Source organism: Corvus moneduloides, chromosome 3 (genome assembly GCF_009650955.1).
Source record: "Corvus moneduloides isolate bCorMon1 chromosome 3, bCorMon1.pri, whole genome shotgun sequence".
NCBI classification, from domain to species: Eukaryota; Metazoa; Chordata; class Aves; order Passeriformes; family Corvidae; genus Corvus; species Corvus moneduloides.
This window is the reverse complement of record NC_045478.1, coordinates 16,278,245-16,298,795: the sequence shown is the minus strand read 5'-3', so window position 1 is coordinate 16,298,795 and position 20,551 is coordinate 16,278,245. Positions and strand designations below refer to the sequence as shown.

Genomic DNA, 20,551 nt, shown 5'->3' with positions numbered 1-20,551 from the left:
GAGCGAGAAATCCCCAGATTTCCTACTGTGTGTAATTCTGCATAGCGTGAGCTAACCATAACCCCCCTGAGATACCTCTTGGTTTTAGTCTCAAAATGGGCCCAAAAAAGGATATACACACCAAAAGAAAAAAAAAATAATTAGAACTACACAGTCTTTCTCTTTAAAGCAAGCAACTCCTGACAGCCAAAGACAATAGACTTCAGCAACATTTTGTTACTTAAAGCAGCCTTCCCATCCTGAAGTGGGAATAAAACCTCAGAGCTGTACGCCCAATTGCTGAGATGGAGCAAGATAGAGTTCCTAATGAGTCTTCCCACTGAACAATCGGCTTCTTCAAGGTGAGCAGAGATTTCAACTGAAGGATAAGCAGGAAACTGTTAATGGCAACCTTAAAAGGTTAGATAAGGGAACAGGTTCCAAAGTACCTTATATTTATCTACTCGGCTTTCACCTGCAGATACTTGTCACCACTTACTGCCTCCTCTGCGGCCATTAATGACCCACCATATTGCTTACAGAAGACTTCACAGTAAGTCATTTGTGTGAAAGAACTGTAAACTCATATCTACTTGGGAAAAAATGACAATGTTCTCCTTAAAGGCAAAGGAAATGGGCCACTTCTCTCACCTGTAAATGGTAATTTGCCTCTGCTGAGACCATTCTCTAATAATAAGCCTGTACTTAATCAAAACCAGTGACTTGCATCTTAAGCCCAGGAACCCCAAAGATATTCCTTCGGCACATCTGCTGAAGCTTTAACATACTGATTCCTAAAGAACAGTGTTTTTTCACAGCATCCTGGAACTCAGGAAGCTCTCATCATGACATCAGGGCCGATTCAAAATTCAATGAAGACAGAACATACTGGTGTAACCGATGCAAGTTAAAGTTGGATCTTGCAGCTTTCTAAGCCCTTCTGCCATTTCTGCAGACAGACAAGAAAATCCTGGTCAAAACCAGCCTATACCCACAAATACGCCAAACTGCAGATTCAAAGAAATATGCCACCATTTTCCAAAAGTGAGGAGAGTATGGTATCAGTACACTGAAACATTTTCTTAGCCTATCTTTCTAAGTACTTATAGCAGTGCTTCTGAAGTCCCCTTCTTCTGTCAAGTGGAAAATTTCTGAGATTCCAGAGGCCCACATGTGACTTGGATAGAAAAATGCAAGGCCCAACCTTTTAGCACACAGGCCACCCACATGAAGAGATCACTCACAGGACCTGGGATAAGAAGTCTGAATTCTCAAATAAATCGAGAGTTTGACCTTGGGTGGGTTTCGCAGAGCTTAGAATCAAATCTAGGGAGTCAAACAGACATGAATACTGTGGCCCTTTGCTGCTACAGCTTCCTGATAGGAGAACAATAATCAACGCTGAAGAATAACTCAGTTGCCGGAATGTAGAGTGTTGACAGAGGTATACTGGAATACTAGATATTTTAAGTTGTAGGGAAGAGGAGATGGGAAAACAGAATTTCTCACCAGAGGAAGGAAAATTAGGACAGAAATTAAAAAGAGTAGTTGACAAACAGCACTCTCAAATACAACCTGCTAATCTGAGGGGATACCTACAACAGAGAATGTATCTAAGGTGTTGTGATAACTTGGTACCACATAATTTTCTGGTTGTCTGTGAGTTTACATAGCTGCAAGGCAATCATTTTCCCCAATAAAATCATTCAGCAAGCATGTTTCTAATGATTCACTCAGCTTCTAAAATAAACACTATCACAGCTGATTATAAGCACTTACCCATGCTGTAACTGCTGTCATGTTCAGATACACAGGAGTATAATACTACCTTCAATAACAACACCAGAAAAACGACATTCATTTTCTAAGTCAAGCAAGGTCTTACTTTCAGCTCGAGGGCATTCAGCTGTCTGCCTGTAATATGGGAACTTTTCAATGTCATCTCCAGGCAAGCCCAATGTTCAGGAAAAGTTCTACAAATCAAAGCACAGACCATATGATTTTGATGACAACCCACTCACCCAAAGAGAAAAGTGCAGGATGCATGCAATCCCTTGCCTCTCCCCAGTAAAACCAATACCTTTATTTCCCCCTGCAATGGTTTATATACTGAAAAGAAAAATAACAATGGCTATTAACCATCTGCTTCTCACCATTACAGCTAAAATGTGGTCAGCTGAATAATTTACTTCTTTTTGCTCTGCCTGGGAAATAAGACTGGTGGGAAGGAAAATTATATTCCCAGCTCCTAGCACAGGAACACATAAGGGACCTTCAGTAAATGAGAGAGAGATGAGAGAGAGATAAAGAGGCTCCTATTTTCTGGTAGAGATGGAAGTGGGGATACGCCAAGCACAAGAAGACAAACCTCCAGCCAGCAGGAATGTTCCAAGTAGCAGTAGATGGGAGAGGAGCCGAGAGAGAGCCCACAGGGGAAAAACATGGTGCAGGGAGGTCTCAGTGCCATATTCAGGGCTGTAGAATACACACCACATGGTGATTTTCAATATTACAGTTTTCTGAAACTAGTTAACAGGGTCCCTCTGACAGCCTGAGAACTTTTTATGAGACTGATTTCGTGAAGTGGATTGAAATTAATTCACAAGAGATGCTGGACGTCCTCTGAGTTGTGAAGAGCACTGGAGAGGTAGAAAGAGATGGGATAGGCAGGTACAGGCTGACTGTCACACCTGGGGACAGCCAAGGAGCACGGTGTTGGCCTGCACGTACACCAAGGGCTGGTGCTTGCTGATAAAGAGGCAGCATTTTTACCTCAGGGTAGCCAACATGCATGTCAGCTACCTCGAGGTAAAATAAGTGACAATGAGGCACTACAAGTTTTACCATGAGGTGACTTGCCAAGATGAGTGTTGTACCCTGCCTGGGGTTGACCTGAGGGAGTTTACTTCATAGTAAAACTAATGTGTGTTGCCTTTGCTGAGATTTCTTATTCAGACAGTTGACATGTACCTTTGTTACCCTGAGGAAAAACCACTCAGGTTTTCTGACAGTGAAAATATGATGATTCACATCTTGGTGCCCCTGTTCAAGAAACTGAAACCATTTTGCATTTGCTCTGGGTGTCATTAGTAATTTTTCTTCACTTACTTTCACTTAAAAGCATATAATTTGACCAATACACAGATGCATATGCTCACCAGAGAAGCTTCTGCAAATTTTGCAAAGAATTTTTTCATATACTGCAAACATACTTTACTTTTCATTTCTGCACAGAACCATGTTTCACCATGTCAATTTCTTGCAAACAGTTAAGAGGAAATTAACACAAGACAAATTAAATTTTTAACCAAAATCACTCTGGAGGAATAACCCATCTTCTTCTTTTAATTAGAATAAACCTTATTGTTCAGCATTTTAAAAAAGAATTAAAAGTCAACATGCAGGTGAAAACCCTTTCAAGCATACATAACTCCTTATTATTCTGCTCATGTGCCAGTATCACAACACACCAAATAAATACATATTAAACTTTTCATAAGCATCATTTATTGGGAAGAAAGCTAAATTCTTGCATGAGTATTATTAAAACATTATCAGAAGCTTCCACACTAAACTCACTGGGCATCAATTTCATACTCCTTGCATCCCTCAATACATATGCTGGGCAATAACTGTAAGAAATTCAGGGTAGGGATGGCCTCTCCTTGTTTAAGAAATTGTCAGTACCATATATAATTTCACTCCTACTTCACTGTAAACGATGATCAGTGACAATTAATAACAATCTTAATGATTTATAAATCCTTTATAAAGGATTTTAGAGAGATGTCTTTTAATAAATCTTGGCCTCTCTGTAGAAATATAGCATAGGAATTGGATTGTTTTTAATGGGCCTCCTTCAATCAGGCAAGATAGAACAGACTGATCAAGTTTTCTCTGACCCTCTTCCACACTCTCCTGCCCCAGTAAATCGACCTTTCCTACTCCATGGTACCATGAGCAGCCAGCAGATGGATACAACTGGTGGATGCTCTCCCATTACAAAACTCTACAAGGTTGTGCATCTGCACACAGCAGTCAGAAACACGTGGCATGCCTGCTATCAGCATTTTGCACTCAGTGGTAGATAAGCCCTCAGCTGCTACCCCCGGCACTTCCCACCAGGATAACAGGCACATCCTGGCCGAGGTCCGATGTCTCACATCTGCCCTGTGCCACCACTTCGGGTGCCTCTGCCCTTTGCATGATCACATCAGGACTTCAAGAGTGTGGGAGACCTGTGCAGCTACTTCAGTCTCCAGGAAGCTAGGTCACATATCAGGCAGGAGTCAGGAGGCACACGTAAACATCTAGCTTTGGGCTTAGATCCTCTCAACCCCTCTCAAAAGACTGAAATTTTCCAGGCTCCCATCTACACAAATATGTCAGTATAGAAATAGTTTTGTAGTCACAACTACTGCAGCAATAACAAACACACAGGCATAAAAAATACCTTCTTATCCATCTCCCAGAGCACTTCAAAGGTCAGAAGCATTTTCCCACCTGATTGTTTTCATTATAGGACAAATTTATGTATTACATAGTTGCTCTGAGTTGGAACATGCAAAGACATTATCAGCAACCAATGCATTATACAATGCAGTAAAAGATGGCCTGGGGTTTCTTCTACTTCAGAGGTTTGGGTCGTGCTTCCAACCTTATTGTACTGATAGGCTAAAAAATTAGTATCATAGTGAAAGCCAAGATTCTCATTGCCATTACCTTCATTCAGAAGCTAGAAAAATGTCAAATATTACAAGAATCAAAATACAAATCACAGGGGAAAACAACGAACAATCTAAAGGAAGACCAAATCTGCCATGCCACACCAGGCCCACTGCTCATGTTCAGCATCCCACTCCTAGCAGAAACATTTAATCACTGCCTCGGATTTAGAGAAAGACAATAACCCCATAATGCACCTGATCAATTACGAAATGCTGTATATGGATAAGGGAAAATCCTTCCTGATCCCTACAGAGACTAGCCAATGTGCTCATATATGAGATTTAATTAAGCCTGTATTATTACTTCAAATGTTACAACTGTTCATAACGTTTTCTAGGCCCTTTTCAATCCAGCATGGCATTCACATTTACAGCCTCCTGTGGCTCAGAAGTCCACCAGCTCAGCCTCATGCTGTGAGGCACCTTCTGTGGATGAATGAAATTTACTGGCCCTTTTGCCTCATTTTCTTAATACAACACCATGCCAGGCAGAAATCTAGAGCTTTTTTGATGCTGTTGCCCACCTTAGGCAGTCACCTCCAAGTCCACACGGATGTTGGCCAGGTGATAGAGCAGGGAGGTTGAGAGGAGAAAAGGAAGTAATTGAAAAGGTGCACCAGGACTAGGAACACAAGCCCTTCTCAAGCTTATCTAGGACACTCTGAGTTTGCCTGCATATGCAAAATTAGGATTATATCCATAATGGTGCAATTATTAATAAAAAACAATAATTAATTTTATTATAGTTACTTCAGTCTCCCTTCTAGAACATCCCCTCTGCTTTCTGCCTCTGCAATCCCACAAAAATTTACTTTTAACATGTTGAAAGCAGCAGATAAGAGAGAAACGCAAAACCTCAAGTCCAACTATAAAGAGAAAAGGAAGGAAGGAAGAGGGAAGGCAACAAGTTAATAATTGTTCAGAATCTGAAGTCTACAGTAAAGAGGGAAATAGTTTTGTTCTGTTAAACAAACACCTTACTAATGACAGGGTCGCCTGCCCATTTCACACAATCCTCTGGATAATTAAAAAACAAAAAACCCATCTGTAGGTTCAGCCTGTGCCTTACATAAAGTCAGTTCTGAAGAAAATTACTTGGAGGGGGAAGGAAAAAGGGGAACTGACAGAGAAGTCAATTCAGAGAAGAAAATGTTGTGTTTTTGGAAATTCTCCTCCCTAAAATTACACAGTACCTCACTTTGGAAACTCCAGAGTAATGTTTCAGCAGTCCTGGAACAGAGTGAGACCCTTGGTAATGCCAGCTGACAATCTGCCCCAAGTGTGGCTGCAGCACTGCAGAGCCGGTGAGGCCAGGAGCTCCGCAGCCCATCGGCTGACTGCTGGGGCCACATCTGAACTGGAAACAGTTTTCTACATGGAAAACAGAAATTTCCAATGGAAGTTTTTGATTTTGAAGGAATTAGGTGTCTTCCTGTAAATCTGTATGACTGCAGCTTATCAATAAACCAGAGCAGAAGTCCACAAGCACTGGAGCACTTGCCCAAAGTGCAGGGGCTCAGGTAGGTGGGCTTGTCCAGCTTGAAGAAGAGATGGCTTTAGAAAAACAGCAGCCCCCAGTGCTTTTGAGGATAACCAACAAGGAGATGGAGGCAGGTTCTTCACCGCAGTACATAGTGGGAGAGCAGCAAGCACAAATTGCAAGTGGGGTTCAGACTGGATCTGAGGAAAATATTTTTTCACAATAAAAGCCTTTGAAATCAAGCAGGGGAACAGGATGTCCAAAGAGGTTATGCAACCTTCATTCCTGGGGGTTTTCAATACCTGACTGGACAAAGCCCGGAGCAACCTGGTCTGATCTTTTAGCTGACCTCATTTTGAGTAAAAGGTTTCACATGAGGCTTTCTAAGGTCCCTTCTAATCAGAATGATTTTATGATCTTAAAACTCCCTGCCTGCTCCACCAAATACAGATTTAAAACTGAACCACTTGGAGCAGATGACCTCATTCAGGTGCAAACCACACCATTCCCTTGCATCTCCTTGAAATTATGTTAGAAATCATTCAGCTTCTCATCATCATCAGTGCCCATCTAACTGCAGTTTGTTTGACTAGAGAGCTCATCAAGTACTTCTGTTATCTGACACTTGTTTATAAACCTTTCTACAGCATTCACAAACGCTATGCAAACAGTGCACTAACAATAATGAATCAAGGCTCCTGGAACATCCAGAGCCCACCCTGCAGTCACCAATTTCCTGCAAGGCTTGGAGAGGCTCTATCCCATCCTTTTATCTGTTTTAGTTGCATGTCCTTATGAATTATATCACCTGTGATACTGAGGGGCCTGTTTGCCCTCCAGCACGGTATCATTAGGCTTTACTATCATTACCTATCTAAAAGTTTGGAGGAGCAAGCTGAGCAAATGGAGCAATCTGTTTTAGGTACTAATGCTTTTCTTCCTGTTAATGTCACACTTGTGAAATCTGTCAGTATCAAACAAGCATATGGTATCTAATGAAGGACTTTGACAAATTCTCAGCAGTCTTGAGATCAGCCTCTGAAATGTGAGGACGTTCAGCACACAACAATAAATGCGGTGGTCCATATGGGTCCCGAGGTCATGAAAGTCCAACACAAAGTATGTGAAGTCACTGCAAAGATTCTAATAAAACTTTACAGGCTTTGGAACAAGCAAATGGAGCAGGAACAGCAGATTGCTATGATTTTGGAGAGCTTTGTGATTTCCCTGTTTGGCAAAGAAAAATGTTAAGAATAGGAATCCAGGGAACAGCAAAAGTATAGGCTTCAAACTTTTCACTGTCCTATAACACAGTAACATCACACTCTTCAAAGTACTGATCTCTGCAACACCTCTGCAAGGTAAATACAGCACCCCTGTTTTACAGATTCGGAAGTGAGGCACTGGAAAACTATGTTGAAAACCATACGATGAAGAAAGAACTGAATCCAGGTCTCCTAAACCCCAGGCCATTACCTAGACCTGGTAGCCATTGTTAACATGTAATTTCTTACAAAATTAAGGTGTTTTCTTCCTCAGAATGGGTCTGCAAAGATTTTCTAAAACACTTAATCTTCTCTCAATTTACCAAGATTTAAATTTTTCAAAATTTAGACAAACATTTGACTGAAATGTAACACAATAAGTGTTCAAATTAGATCACTTTTGAACACTGTGAAATGGGATTACCTTGGAAATTTTTTATTGCATGTGCTTTTCCTACCTTTTTATTTCTACTTTTGTACAAGAATAAACCATTGCTTGTTGAAAAGCTGCAAAGACTGGGGTCATGGTGTCTAGAAACTACAAGATTAGACAAGTAAAATCTACCGCAACACCTGCTGCTCTTCTAGATGCCCTACACACAGCACTTTTAGCAAGAATTACTGAGTCAAGAGATACCTAATTAGCACTTAGTCTGCATCTAACCTTCTGCATCTAACCCAGGTGCAGAAATGAATATGCTAGCTGAAGTTTCAGTTTTCTAGCTTTCTGTTTTTAATGAAAAAACTGCTTTTCTGTCAAGGAAGAGTTTAATTGAAGTTTTTTTGAGCAGTCCCATTGCCAAGTGCTCTCAAGGCCCATTAATTCACCCAGTAAGGGCATTTAGTGTCTCTAAGTTCTCAATACTTTTGTACTTGACCCTCTGGGATCAACATAACATGATACTGAGAGGAAGAAAAGTAGTTCCAAGTAGCGCAAAACCTAAAACTGATGATGCACATTCCCTGGCAGATTTAACTGGGATGGATGAAGCATTCACCATTGCCAGCTGTCGCCTCTGTCCCTCTTTTGGAAGTTCCATACCAGGGAGGCTTTAGCAGAACAAGTATCCCCTCTTGAGTCAGCAGGGCTTACAGCCTGAAGTCAGCAGGAACTCACAGGAGGACAGCAGGCTCTCAGCTCCCTGGCCAGGGTGCAGGCACACATCACACCCCGCTGGCCCATGGCAAGACACAGGGTGGGGAGGGAAAGGAGCTGGAGCCGTTTCTACTTCAGCTGCCTCTCACTGAAGTCTCACCAAGCATGAGTCAACACCCAAAGCCGGTTAGCGGGCTGCCAGCATACAGCTCTGCTGGTTTATAAAAAGGAATGGCCCTATAAAAATAGTTAAGGCTCAAACCTTCAGCATGCACATCTGCTCTTTGAGACAGACTCTAAGGTCACTTTGAATCACAGAATTAAATACATGGCTAGTGAAATGCAAGAAAAATGACTGCCTTTCCCCTTGTGTCTCAACTTTTATCTGCTCATCTGAACATTTTGCAAAAAACAACAGAAAACCTATTACAAAGATTGCTGGTGCATGAAATGATTGAGAAATATTTGCAGTTTGAAAGCAGTTTCACTTCCTGCCTGATACCACAATGAAGCTTTTTAATAAAGTTAACATCACTGTTATTTGTTTTACATCTATGTCTTTATTTCTCTGTTTTATGTTTCTTGAATACTTATGTTAAAAAAACAAAAAATTCTCTCCTAAATCCAGAAGTTCCTGAGTTTTCATTGTAAGTCACACTGCTGATAATGTAATAATGTTTCTAATAATAATGCTTTATGCTTACACTGTAAAGCAGCTTTCATCCAAATACTTCAATGCATCCTACCAATTTTAGCCAAGCTACCTAAATATAAGCATACCATTTAACAGCTGGGCAGCCTGAAAGATTTTGTGACCCTCTTTCCACAAGCATGGAAACTGAAAAAGTATGTTATGGAGTCCTGAGTTAAAATGCTCCAGGAGCCATTAAACTATACTGCCTGTGCAACACCTATGCACAGTAGCTAAGCTCCAGAGCTGATAGAATACTAATTAAATTAATTTTACAAATGCTTGTGTGCTGCTGTTTGTAAGGTTGTGTTCCAATATGCAGACAAGCTGTTAGATAGTCATAAAATGTATTTGTGAGTTGTGAAAGTAATGAATAACTATCTAAAGACTGTCCTACGAAATAGAAAACATAACAAAAAGCTATCATATGTCCCCTACTATTATTTTTGGTTACTTAAAATGTTTCAGCTGCCCACTCAAAATCCACGTGAGCACTATCATAATCTTGCAGGCTCTGTCTCTTTCTAGAAACTACTTGCACAGTGTCCATAATAAAAAACCTAAATTTGTTCATTACATTTTTAACGAATACAGTGAAACACAAACCCAAATATCATTCTGCCCAACAAAGGAATTGCTACAGGGATGGCTGGCCAATTGTTCTTGCTTTTAGTTCCAAATTAGACTCTCTGGTTTCTTTGACAGCCTCTCCCAAGGTGGTGTAATTGGCAGTGACAGCATGGCCATTACCCCATTAAAACCACACAGCCAAACTTTGGTAACATGGTGATAACCCAGCCTGTGCTCTGCACTACCTCAAAGGTCATGTTTCTTGCATCTTCTTCTGAAGCCATCTGGGGGCACCTGTTGGCTGGACTCTGGGCCAGTTCTTGCAAAATGATGGACATTCTTATAGAGCTAAGTAATGTGACATATACATTAAAAGTCTTTTTGTTAACATTTTCTTCCTATGTGGAAAGTTAGATATGCATATTTAAATTAAAAGCTTTTATTTCTATAGGGCTAAATGAGTTACAAGACCCACACCAAAATATGAACATGGTTAGTGACAAATGTGGGAAATATGCAGTAAGATAGGGTGTGAAGGGCAGGAAGCAAAGATGGTATTTGGGTGATTCATGTGTGCCTGTGTTTTCCAAACAAAAAATTTATTGCCCAGGGACAATCCCAGAGTGAGCTGGTGTGAAACCATCATAATACATATATTCCTTTTGCCTAGGTAGACCTGTGTACTTCAGATCCTTCCAGTGCAGCACACTGGAAGGTTTATGCACCAGGACCTGAAACAACTGGAAATAGCAGAAATCCTGGAGAAAAGCTTTTTCTGGTGTGCAGAGATCCTTCCCCTTCAGGGAGTCCTGACAGCAGTCTGAGGCTTTCACTATTCTCTGTCTCAGCTCGCACATTGCCACTGCCCACGTTGACACAGGGAAGGGCTGAACGGCCAGCGGAATGCAGGACTTGTAGCACGTGTTTCCAGGTGGGCAGTGTCACTATGGGACCTGCAGAATCTCCAGTGCTTTGAAATTCTGCTTTTATCCTTCCTTCTTTCTTCAAGCATAACATTTCTTTTTTGTTTCCTCATCTTGACTATGCACTCAGACACACAGAGATCATCAGGTCACTGGGGCAGGGCTGGGCTGGCAGTGTCCCTCAGTGCATGCAGACTTGTGCACGCACACACCTGGCAGGATGACCATGTTTCAAGCAAGACACCAACAGTGGATGACAATTCAAGTGGAATATATAAAAGGAAACGTGAAAATTGGAGGAGAACGTTTCCCTGTTTCAGCAGGAAAAACAGTCAATTTATAACAAGGGACAAAGTTTTATAATGATGGAATTATCATGGTATACTTTTTTTCTGGTAATTCCCAGAATTTCCGCTGCCTATGTGAGGATATCTTCTATGCCCATACCCCTCATCCTTGCATTGCAATCCACTAAACTTACTCTTTCCCCCGTACCTTCATATCCACCACTTCAGCTTCTTATGGCTGTAAAAACTCCATACAGTCCTACATACCTGGAACATACAGAACATACATACCTATATTCATTTTCAGGCATATAAAGAGCTTTAGGCAACACTTTCCAATTCCCTGAACCTCCTGTGTTCTTCAAATCCTCTTCTCTGCATTGCCCAAGATTTAGGACAAAACCTTTCAGAAACAGATAAAGGCACAAACTACAATGTTAAGAGTGCTGGGAATTGCATCTCTCCATACCTACTTTCCACTAGACCTGAGCACTTGTCAGTCAGGGTACTAGCTTGGCTTCTCTGTGCTCCAGAGAGGTAAGGCTGTATTTGTTCATCCTTGTTTGGCTAACATATAAAATATATATGCATCTATCATATGAAGAATTAATGTTACTGTGTTGATGGGCACTGTAATAAATTACAGGTTACACAATAAAACAAAACAATGACCCATGTCATAGGAATAACAACTGATAAACATGCTGTCTCCCTTTTTATAGAGCATTTCAGATTTTGTCTAGGTTTTACTGCACTGCAAGCAACATTTGCTTTGTGTTAGGTTGCTCTTCTCTTTTATTCTCCTTTAAAAGCAATGGAGATTTTTTCTTCAGTTACCAAATTTTTGTTCTTATCTTATATACCACTCCACTGTCCACATAAATGCAGCAAGATCAACCAGTCAAGTGCACCTAAAGCAAACTTGGAAATAACAGGAATAAAGCGATATATTCCTCAACCCTTCCTTCAGCAAACAGCAACAAACAAAAGTTGCTAAACAGTACAAGCCAGCCAACATGAAAATCTCCAGCATTGTTCTCTTCTCGATCTTGATTAAAAAGGCAAAAAATTGGAAAATGTGGGAGAGGAAAATAAAAAGCATAGACAAGTACAGCTATAAGGACAAAAAGAAATTCTTAGGTAGGGCATTGTATCAAATTTCCAAAGCTTTTTCTGGTGTATACCAAATACCTCCTCATTGATTCAACTAACAGAGGAAATAGCAGTCTATTGATCCAGTGAGCATAGCTGCAAGTCATATGTGAGTACACAGACACATATTAAACACATTTTGGAAACAAAAAGCAGGTTTTAGTACATCACCCTCTCAACATGGCTGTAGCAATGCTGCCAATTGTGCTGCAGTTTAATATAGATTTCCTATGGAAATTAATTCCACATGCTGAAGGCTTACTGGTTAATGCCTATGAGTCACTCATTTATCTGTTTTGCGTTTATTGACTGTCAATGTCATAGAATAACCCCCACCTTCTCTTGTTATGAGACAGTGAATAGTAGCTCCTCATGTTTCCTCTATTCAATAGTTTCCAATAACTGCCTTATGCTTCTCAAGGAAATTTTACAGTGTATTATATGTCTTTTTATACAGGCCTCCTAACTAGGATCATTACACTCTTATTTAGTCTATTTAGTTTCATACAAAGTTTGTGAGGAGATCAAATACTTACAGTATAATTACTAAGCTCCTAAACTGTATATTGTTAAAAATTATATGTATATAATTGTATAAAGAGTATATTGTTAATATTTTCCTTATCAATCTGTTTCTTTGCAGATAAAAAGCAGTTGTTAGGTGAAGACATGCAAACATCATTGCTAAAATGAGAGTGGATGTTGCGTATTCACTTTCTCCATGTGATCTCGTGTAATTCTGAAGGGCTAATTGAGTGTGTTAAGGTTATGGTTTGGTTTGAGATCCAGTTTTGCAAGGAAAGCATTATTAACCAAAGCTGGATCCTCTTACTCTGGTTTTTATTCTATTTTATTCTACTTCAGCAAGGCTCCACCTGGGAGATTTGCAGCTCAGAAACAGCCTGAAGTCATTGTCTCACATTTAAGGCAGCACATCTAGGGAGACCAATTTCCCTTTTGTATTATCAGTGCTCTTCATGTAACTGATAATTATAGGTCAGGGCCTGATTCTCAGCTTACCACAACAATTGTGAAACTATTAATGTCCACTGAGTTTCTCCCAATACAATAGAGATTTCCAAACCCTGCAATCAGCTAAGATAAATATTACAATTTTGTAAATGACCTTCTGTGGATCCTGGTGACCATATGTTTGAATTCTAACATACAAACTGGACATAAATATCAGCACATTATTTTCAAACAAATTGTGAGGATAGTTTTGTTAAAGCAACATTTGGTAAAAAGTCCTTTAGTGAATTAATTTCTGCACTTAACAGAAACCAAGAAAACAATTGTTTCCTGTAATTGGACAGTTTGATTAGAGGCAGTTGGTGCAGAGCTGAGAAAACTGGAGCCATGAAGCCAATTTTAACATGAAGTACATTTCCTTTTCTTTAGGATCCAGAAGCATAACATGCAAATTGCTTCCCAAAAAAAAAAAAAAAAAAAAATCTGTTTCTATTTATTATCCCTTCTGGTATTCTACCCATAGTAGAAGTTTTCAGCTTGGAAAGAGTTGCATACTTGATGCTCATCATACACAGTGATACAGGTATAAAGAGAACATAGACTTAAGAGAAAGAAAAAAGAACAATATCTTTAAGACATCTTTGAAAGAGTAGACAAGAGATGTGGTGTTGTGGTAAGGATCTTTTCTTGTAAACCCCAATTCAAACAACACACCCTCACTAAACTATTACCAACTGTAGCTTTATTACTTTTATTACAAGTACTCTGAGGAGTCCCAGTGATGACCCACTGTTCTGGCCAGCATACAAAGAAGCACCTTGGACTGCAATAGAATTAAATTTAATTTGGCTCCAGCTCAAATTTCAGTGTGTATCAATCTCAATTACCACACAAGCAAATACAATAACCAGGTCTACTCACCCAGCCTCAGCCCACATTAAGCCAGACACCATATCTAATCAAGAAAAAACTAAAGTCCTGCCATGGGATGGGAAAGAGGTTGACCATTTTATAAACAGCTGATTTAAAGTATACCAAATACTGAACATTGAACTGAGATAGAATTAATTTTCTTTTTCATGGCTCACTTCACTGATCATTCACAGGAGTATGGTTTAAACAACTGAAGGATAAAAACCCCAGGGACAAATTTGCTGCTGGTATAGACTAGCATATAACTTTGATCAGTATTTGGTGTAAGAAATAAGTCTGAACAATGGGAACTTCCTCCTCAGAGAATGACAGCACACCAGGAACTGCCAGTGCCACCAACCTCTCTGGAAGCTGACTCCTCATGTGCTGAGGTGGGAGATGCTCATCACTGCCATTCTGACATGGTACAGAGGACGTGACCTCATCCCACCCGCTCCGACCGAGAGCCCGCTGCACATCTTGACAGCAGGCGAGAACAGGAAAAAAGCCCTGCGCTGGGCCCGGTGCGTGGGAGGAGGAAGCCGCCTTGGTTAGCTGTCACCCAGCGCGACTGCAAGCAGCTGCACACTCCCACTCCCACCACCTGCATCCTACAAGCAAGCTACACCTCTGATCTGGACTGAGACGCTGTGTGAGCACAAATTTACCACCCCAGTGCTGCTGGGAAGGAGGAGGCCTGTGCAAATGGTGGCACTAAACCACCAAGCGTGGTGAGCAATGTGGTGGCAGGAAGGAGCTTCTCAAGTGCAAGGCAAAACTTGCAAGGGCCACTCTAGGCTTGTGAGCCTTCCCTATCACATTGCTCACAGCTGGGCCCAATTCCCCCACCTAGCCATGAGTGTAGGAGTGCCTTTGGGCAAAGCTTCATCCAGAAGCACTGTCTGGTGAGGAACATTAGCAAAATGCACACAGGTCAGGCCAGAAGCATCAGCAGTGTGATGCAGGGAGGGCTGACACCTGTGCGGAATACAGGTGGATGACTTACAACATGTGATGGGGTAGAACAAACCTGCCGAGCTGGTGCTTGAATGAGAGACAACTAACACACATAGATATGTTGGTACTGTTACAACAGTAATATTTTCACAAGAAAGATAAATACTGAACAATATCTTTACTGTACCAGGCACAAACTTATCAACATCAGCCATGCGTGACCTCTTCTCCATCTATTCTTTCCTTCAGTGAGGTATTTATTGCAGGCAAGAGCAGGCATACTTGCAGGGCAAATGACTTTTTGCATCAGTACTTGTACCTTTTAAATGAGAGTAACTTGCTTATTATATCCCAAATATTTACAAGTTAGGCTTAGTAAGAACATAAGAGTAAAGGACAACATAAATTCCAAGTGGTTGCTTAATGCCAGAAAAAATGTTCTTTGTTCAAGAAATTCACTAATTCTAAGAGACAGAAGTGAGGCTGTATGAAATCTAGGAGTGTCTATGTGACTCTAACACACTTCATTGGTCAATGCTAGCAACTTGTTAGTTCCAGCTCAAAATATCATCTGTCTTTTTCTTAGTTGTCCCAAAATTGTCCTTACTTTGGCCATTAACTCTTCCAGAGCAGTCCAACCAGCAGGATGATTGTCAAGCATGGCATTGGTTCAATAGTGACCCGACAAAAGGATTTGATATAATAGGAAGAGTCATTACCTACAAGATGTGAAAATAAGCACTTTCTGAGCGACTCCTTGAGTTCATGCCTTCCTTGGCAAGTCTCTAAGACATGCACTAAAATGAGAGGAAAAGGATCTGTTCTGAACATAACGCTCTGGATGTTGGTCTGGAAGAGGTTCCCTAAAACTAGAAACCTGCTACTCAGCACTGGATAAACTTGGTCATCCTGTGTTACACTTATAATATCCACTTATTCCATAGGATTTGTAAATTTAATTTTAATCCCAATATCAATCCACCAAAATTCTTTCCATTTCCTCAGAGAAGTCAAAACAAAACAAATTCTCTTTGGTAGACACAGTATTTCTCAGGCAATCATGCTGACTATGCATAATCAAATCATGCTACTTAAGCTCTCTCACTGTACTCCTCCTTAGGTTTTCCAGCCTCCTCCATGTGGATATTTCCTCTTTTCATACTACAGTATTTACCTAAATCATGCAAAAGCACAGGGGTACACTGGACAAAACTGGAATAAAGTCAACACAGATTTTAAAGATGTTTAGGCATTTAGCCTCCCCTGACATTAGGAACAAGACATCTCACAAAATCTGGTTGTTAGAGTGGGACTGGAACAAAACTGCATTCCTCTATGCAGCTGGAGTCTGATGGTCCTGTTTGAAAACACTCTTTATCACCAAAGCGGAGAGAAAGCAGGCACAGACCAGCTGGACACAATGTCAACAGCTATGCAAGGGCAGAGGAACTCCTGTCCTTATTTTGTTAAATCTCCAGCAATCCCAGTCTAACCAGGCCTAGTCCAGGAGCAACTGCTACTGAGGAATGCAGTCTCCTCAATAACCTACTATTTTCCAGTTCAGACACAAGACACCTCTCTCAATTCATCCTGTTGCAACAAATATACTACAATACATACACTAACAACAACAAAAAGATTCTACTAAAACAAGCCCCTCCAAGAAACTTTGGCTCTCCTGGGAGGAGAGGCTGAGAGAGACACTATGGCTGTTTTTACTGAAGGTGCTCAGATACTCCAGCAATGAATGTGATGCAGAAACACAAATTAAATAGAAACCACCCAGCTGACAAGACTCTGATGTACTTAGATTCTCCCTAGGTCATCACTGACATTGCACACTCTTGCCAGTCCTCCAGCACCTCCCAGTTTTCTCATGTTGTCCCAATTGCCTCAGAATTCAGAGAAGCTGGTTACCTAGGCATGGATTATATCGACCTTGAGAAATTGAGTTTTCAGGCATTTCGATTTCATGATCACCTGTGCAGGTCTGATCCTGATCTTCTCTAGTAATTCTCTTTTCTCCCTTGGGAAATTTCTGCCATCTGTTCCCTTATTCTTTCCTAAAAATGGAGGCAAAAATATAGCTTTTAGCAACACCCTCAGTAAATGCTTTCGCTTTCTCTCATAGGCCACATCATCCCTTTCAGTAGCCTGTTATTCCAAATGCACTGCAAGCAAATACACTTAATTGTATTTTAAAGTGAGCAAAGGTTTCAATTACCAGTTTCGTTCTTGCCCAGTGCATATATTTATTTCAAACACTTATGCATGTTTCCTTTCATTCACCATCTGTCTTATTTTATTTCCATTCATTCTTTCTGTTGTGCATTGTCATCTAATGTAGAGCATTGTACTGGAAGTCAGGTCTTCTAATTCAGCCGCTTATCCCTCAAACTCATGGTGTGACCCTGTGTGTGTCATTAAGCCTTAATAAGCCTCATTTCTTACCTTTAAAAACGATATTGTCTGAATGAACCATTACATCAAAATTGTTTAATTTAATCAGAGTAGTAATACTTTATAAATGTTAGGTACTATTTCCATTTCATGCCAATCATGCCACCCACATTAATAAACTCCTTTTGTTTACTTCTGGGCTCACACATATGTCAGAATCTACTCTCAGGCTCTGGGTCTGCAATGAACAGGTAAATTTCACTTTGTAGAGATCTGTCTTGCTCCTGAACAATTTTCCCTTCTCAACAACTTTCCTCCAAAAATTATCCTTCATGAAACCATGCAGAGAAAACCTGTTAAAAAGAAACTGAATTTTTAAGCTGAACAACAGATAATGTAAATATTTTGGTCCCCTCTTCTGCTAATTGCTCTCTTTTTTTAGTAAGAGTTTCTGAATGTAAACATCCACCCAAAGCATTTTCAACGCAATGTAATCACACTGAAATGAGGAAGGAGACCCTAGGAAAGATAACTTAGGGATGGACCCCATCTATTTATTTGTGGCTCAGAGAGGTGCAGAAAGCCTGTAACACTCAAATCATGATAACAAACTGAAAATTGACACAAAGTGTTTTGCTTTGGTTTGCTTGGGGTTTTGTTCGCGTTTGGTTTTTTAACTCCAGTATGGTATTACTCAAAACAGTTGACAGACATAGGTTACTCTTGTTTCAGTTTTGAATGGTCTCATTAATATTTAGCTCCACAAATTCTAGTTTCTTTAGCAAAGCAAGAATACCTTCCCTACTCAGAGCAACTCAACAAAACCTCATTTGGTTACTGCCACTGGAACCTTTGCAGTCACAAGTCCAGGTGGCCTGTGTGCTTCAGGCAATATTTTGCGAACACCTTTTACAGGTTGAGCCCTAGCTATATTCCTGACATGCTCAGAACTCCTCTGAACATCACTTGCACATTAGAACATTCAAGAAATACAGAATCAGACCAAAGGACAGCAGAGCATGTGTTATACAATTTACTGGAATAGAAACATCTCAATCATCATTTGTCCTTGCTTATAGGAGGTTAAATCAGCTCTTCAGGACTAGTTGCTCTAGTAGAGAGAATTGCCTATCAGTTTCTTTCTATTATAATGTCAGATCGTGCCTGCTCTGGGCATCTTCAGTAACACACATGGGTGGGAGGCAGTTTATAAGTAGAAGAGTATGGGGATTTTCATTATTCCTTTGAAGTATGAAGGCTTGATCAGTGGCTTGATCCTAGCCATTGAGAGGACTGGAGCCGACTTCAGTGCCTATTTCATGTTGGTTCTTTCTCGCCTCTGACCAGATAAAAAGGAATAGGGAGAAAACACAGTCATGACCCTTCACCTCAGTAAACCTTTAAGGCAAAATGACCCACAGCAGGAGCAATCCAGGAAACTTTAAAGCTCTGGAAACCACAACTTTTTCCCTAAGATGCACTTCGCCTCTTTTTTTTTTTTTTTTTTTTTTTTTTTTTTTTTTTTTTTTTTTTGTGAGTTTTTTAGTGATTCCTGACTAGCTGTTACAAAGCTCATCATTTCTATATATTCTTCAATGAGAATTCAGCTGGTTTTGTGTCCTGGACCCTTAGGCATTTCCCCTCACCAACTCATTCATGACTTTTTTCTTGGATTTTGTTTTCTAAATTTTTTCTTCTCCCTCCAACATCAAAGCTGCCTATTTTTTAGGTCACCTGTCTCAAGTGCTCACCACTAGTTTCTTCCTGTTTGTCTAAACCTCCTGCAGAGATCTCTGCCCACTAACCACTATTAAAGAGCAGGTAGGGTCTGCAGAAGATCTGCCACCTCAGCAACTACTTTGTTTGTTCTCAAAGACTAAGCGACTACTATTTTTCATTCATCACCCAAAGATAATCATACACATTTAGCAGCCAAAAGACTACCACAACTCAAATACAAGTGTTAGCATTACACAGATTGTTACATCTATTCAAGATGGATACCATTTCTCTGTTGTCTTCTGCAAATCTTTCTTTGACTTCAGGCCTTAATATTTCCTTCTTCCCTACAGAAGGGTATTTCCCCCTGTGCTCTGTTTCACTACAGTACAGCACTTCCCAAGAGGTTATGGATTTATTCAGCAACATCAGGATCTTCCACTCCATCTTTTCCATCAGTTCCTTACACCTAGAGTTCAGTCATCAGCCTGCTGAGACTTTCACTCCTCAGGCTGCTCCATCTCCAGTCCACTTAGCTGGCTTCTGCTTCCCATATATCTACTTGAGAAGTGCTGAGTAGCATAACTTGCTTGAATCTCTCACTTTTGCACTCATGCAGCTTTGGAGGCCTTGTCCCAAGGGATGTCTCCCTGCAGTGCAATACCCACTCCTTTAGACTCACACCTGGCAGACTCATCCCCCAGAAAACAAAGGGAAAGGGCTTGTTTCACCTACAGACCTTACAGGCTCAGCTGATCCTCTGGTAGAGGAAGACATTTAGAATATATATTGCTGCCATAAATTGTAGGTAGTTAAAAGAAAAAAGAACCCTGTGGAGATATCTGAAATCTAAACTCAGACAGGCAGCAATCTAAAATAAACTACAGCTGGTGTTTCAGCTTTGATTCTGCTGCCACCAAAGGCAAATGGCACAATTCCCATTGATTCCAATTAAATCATAGACTAGATCCTCTTCTTACTCATCTTTCCTTTTTTGATGCCTCTATCTGCTTTTCAGTTGTAAGTTTCCCTGCAATACCACTCTCAGGACCATAAAAAAATTCTAAGAAATCACACAAGTGCAAATCTTGGTACTATTTTTTTAATGAAAAAGTAGGGAAGACTTTTAACTCTCCTAATTAATGGCATGGAAGAAAAAGAAGCATGGTTTTGTGCTAATGGTTTAGTTGGTTTCAGTTAGGGCTATAATCCATCCTAAGAACCAACATACCTTCCGTACATCTCTAAACTTCAGAAGAAAAGTACTCCCTTATGACAGTGAATGCATAAATGTGAGAATGCAACTGTTAACCATTGTGCAGTGAGATGGGTGTTTAACCTTTTTGCATCTAGCTTGACCTCGATATGCCTTATCTCAAAGCAGAACATGCACACACTTGTTTTTAGGCTGTGCTCGCACA

At 40.4% G+C, this 20,551-nt stretch overlaps 1 long non-coding RNA gene across 1 annotated transcript in view; it reads right to left on the bottom strand.

Moving 5' to 3' along the window:
* The window catches only part of LOC116441965, a 401,148-nt gene extending 384,078 nt beyond the window's left edge, over nt 1-17,070 (bottom strand). Inside the window, exons 1-2 of the long non-coding RNA XR_004239313.1 lie at nt 16,929-17,070; nt 1,865-1,952 (exon numbers count right to left, since the gene is read on the bottom strand). This is a non-coding gene — a long non-coding RNA (uncharacterized LOC116441965). The remainder of the gene's footprint in view (nt 1-1,864; nt 1,953-16,928) is intronic.
* Between the last annotated feature and the right edge of the window lie 3,481 nt (nt 17,071-20,551).